The 3,715-nt window shown below is 32.9% G+C and overlaps 1 non-coding gene across 1 annotated transcript; it reads left to right on the forward strand.

The window, feature by feature from the left end:
• The first annotated feature begins 3,080 nt into the window (after positions 1 to 3,080).
• Positions 3,081 to 3,153, forward strand: TRNAR-ACG (transfer RNA arginine (anticodon ACG)). Its single transcript has one exon. It is a non-coding gene; the product is annotated as a tRNA-Arg (tRNA).
• The last annotated feature ends 562 nt before the right edge of the window (positions 3,154 to 3,715 follow it).

Raw genomic sequence — 3,715 nt, forward strand, 5'->3', positions numbered from 1 at the left:
TAACCCAAAGTTTTAGAATTTTGTAACATTAAAATATAAACCCCTCAATTACAAATAAACAACACTCCTATGCTAAAATATAGGTGTCTTTATCCAATATTCTTTCATTACATGAGTATTAAGTTCAAGCAAAATCTTTCAAACATTATAACATTAATCTTTTGAATATCACAAGATTTTGTACAATGATTCTTCTCCATCATCAAAATATAGAAGCTTTATTAAAGGTCCTCCATATTTTGTACAATGATTCTTCTCCATCATCAAAATATAGAAGCTTTATTAAAGGTCCTCCATATTCATAAGACAAACTTAGTTCCATGATTTACAATGATTTTTCCCATGCATATTAAGTTGGCTACATTCGCTACATGAATCTCTTACCTTAACTAGTGTTTATTTCTCCCCTGGCACTTTTATTATGGTCATGATAAACCATACCATAATTATTTACATGAACTTCAAACCACTTCATGAATATTAAAAATAAATTATCATCTCCACAACCAATTTTTTTCATTTAGATCAATTTTATTTGCATTAACAAATTATCATGCATAATTAAGAAAATGTGCGATTTCTACACTGAAAATATCCATAATGACGTAACTAAATATTGTCCAGTGATATTACAAATATCAATAACAACAGCGGGTGTAGATTTTTTTAAGAAGGTTGAGTCATGGATCATGTCGCCATTGAAATTTAGATCTATTGTACTTCCTCTTTTATAAATGGATGATTCTAAAACCTCTAAACTATCATTTTGAATTTTTCATAATTAAGTTTGTTGTTTGAAATAATGTTTTTTTTATTTATTTTATTTTTAATAGTGGGATCCATTGCCACATGAAAGCACTTGATTAGTTAACATACCAATTTACTACCCCATCATTACATGAATATTTATGAAGGGGTAGTGCCATCTTTTCACATGTGTTTATTAAATTCATCCATGTTACACTAATGTTTATATCCATGTTTACACAGGTATTTTTTCGTTTTTAGATGGGTTCACATGGCATCAACTTGTGTTTCCAATCAAATTTCATAAATACTTATAAATAGGTAGTATGATGACTCTAAATCTTGTTGCCCCATTTTAGACTTGAAATATTTATATATCATGCATAAAGTTGGGAGGGATCTCATGTATCATGAATAAGGTTGGGAGGTTGAGATCCCTAGGGGTATGGGATAAGTTAAGTTTCTTTTCTATAAAGATGAAAATTTTATGGAATTGATATAATATTGTAGAAATTATGAATCAAGAAGGGAAAAATCTCTTTGGTTTTTAGTCTGAAAATATCATCGAATGTATTTTGGGTAAATAATTGATGCCAAGAATCAACTTAAAGAGCCTTGATTTGCCTAATAGCTTATGAACCTAAAAGCCCTATAAAATACAATTCATGTAAGATTTTGAAATCCATATGAACAAAAAGGGAGGTGAAATTTTTTCATACTAAGAAACTTTCCATACTTCCAAGCTACCCAAACTAGCACATATCTGAATATGTTATTTCCACTCATATTCCCCTTCCCTTGCCAAGTTATTTTTTTAGCATCACCTTTCTAGGATGTGACAACGTATGATTGGTCCACATACCCATATTTCCCTCCTATGATGATCTCAAGATGTTTATGTGACACCACAAGTGATAGGTGTGGCATGTGGCACTCAATGGTTTTCATCATAATGTTGATGTAACATAGTTTATTGACCTGGTGTTGGTGTGGAAGCCTCCTCTTGTTAACGTGGGTACTAATTTGTTTGGACACGTAGTCATCCATGGATCTGGATGACTATAAAGATTCACATAGATCTGGTAAACATTCACCTTATGAATCCAAAATATCTATTATTATGCTTCTCGCAAGTTATGGACATCGAAATCTTATAAAATTCTTAGTATCTTCCTAGTGATCTAATGAACCTAAAATATTCATTCCTACTTTGGCAGCTCATTGGTGTCTTAATCTTTTCTTTCTTTGAATCCACCCAATGCATAATATCCCTATAACCCTAATGCAATCCAATTGATGTTGAAAGTTCTGAGGCAGATCCAGGAGTGCGGAGAGAATTGACCCTGTGACCTCTCAACAACGAAAGTGATTTATTTACAAGGACTCAAACAATTGAGCCAACTCTCAAAGCTATCACATCAAAAATGCAAATGCATAGACTATATTAACAAGACTTAAATTTCTAGTTAAGACATTTAAGAAAACTTATAGCAATTTCCTTTATGTATAATTTTATTAAGAAAGCACCCTAAGCTCAAACATCTCCAATATTCTCATTTGAGTTTTTTATTTACACTATACATCTTGTAACACACTTACATTTTTCTTTTCTTTTTTGCCTTTTTCCCTTTTCAATGTAATATCCAATACTAATCATGTTAGATATGAGATCCTGTCGGTGAGAAAACCTTGATACATAACAACTGATAAGGTTATCTATATTGTGATATTATAATGGCATCATTCTTCCTGGTGATTCTTCTTGCATGAAGGATTTCTCTTAAATTGCATTTCAAGACCTTAAACTCTGCAAGTATTTAATGTTGCGTTGAGTACTTAAAACCTTGCCAATATTAAATACGACACTGTAGAGTACTTGAATGCTGTCTTAAGTTTAAGGCGTTGTTTACAGACGTCACAAATTCCCGGATGACAAAATTCTTGCCGGAACCCAATAAATTTTTTTTTCTTCAAAAAATCAGAGTGCTAGAATGTTTGAATCCCTTTTTTGATGATGAAAATGAATTCAGCACCACTGAGAACCCCTGCGCATCCAAAATCTTGAAATTTGACCACTGTAACCCAACTTTTCAAAAATCTCTACCGAATTTTGTCATAATATTGCGAGAATTTCCATTACTTTTCCAGCTAATTTTAAGCTCTTTAAACTACGCTTAAGTTTGATCTACAAGGTTTTTCCTCCGGCCCCAGGATGACGTTGACAGGGCTGACCAATAACTAATATAACGGATGAAATGAAGATGCATGATAGCTGTTACTGAGTTTCAATAGATCGCGTACTATAGGAGATGAAGCTCTTACCTTCCAACGAGGACTCCGTGGCCCAATGGATAAGGCGCTGGTCTACGAAACCAGAGATTCTGGGTTCGATCCCCAGCGGAGTCGATTAAATGGCCTTTTGTATCTGTGAATTTCTTATTTTATTTATATTTATCAGCGTCTTGATAGTTTTTTAAATATCTATCACCATTTTATCGGAGTTCCACGCTGCTGAATTTTTTTCTTATTTTATTTATATTTATCAGCGTCTTGATAGTTTTTTAAATATCTATCACCATTTTATCGGAGTTCCACGCTGCTGAATTTCAAATCTGAAGCACTCGTCTTGACAGTTTTTGCAACTGTAAAGCAGTGTTTCAATCATTCTAATGCAGAATATTGCCAGAATTGGAATTTCCGCATAGAAATTTTTGAATTTGATGAGCAAATTTGCCGTCAAATTCGATCCCCATCCGGCGCCCAAGTCCAATAATTTTTCTGGTTTGAAGTGGGGTTGCCCAAAAATATCAGTAATTGTTTCTAATCTCTAAAAATATTATCGATTTACATTATGTCACTTTAAATCAGACCTTAATGTCATTCAGAAAGGTTCGAATGCCAAAAGCTTCATGGCCAGGGAGGAGTAAAGTGTTTGACAAAAGCAAATGAAATTGACACAGATTTGGGA

Source organism: Pinus tabuliformis, chromosome 3_2 (genome assembly GCF_031772625.1).
Source record: "Pinus tabuliformis cultivar Carrire ecotype Pingquan chromosome 3_2, CPIR1, whole genome shotgun sequence".
Classification (NCBI taxonomy): Eukaryota; Viridiplantae; Streptophyta; class Pinopsida; order Pinales; family Pinaceae; genus Pinus; species Pinus tabuliformis.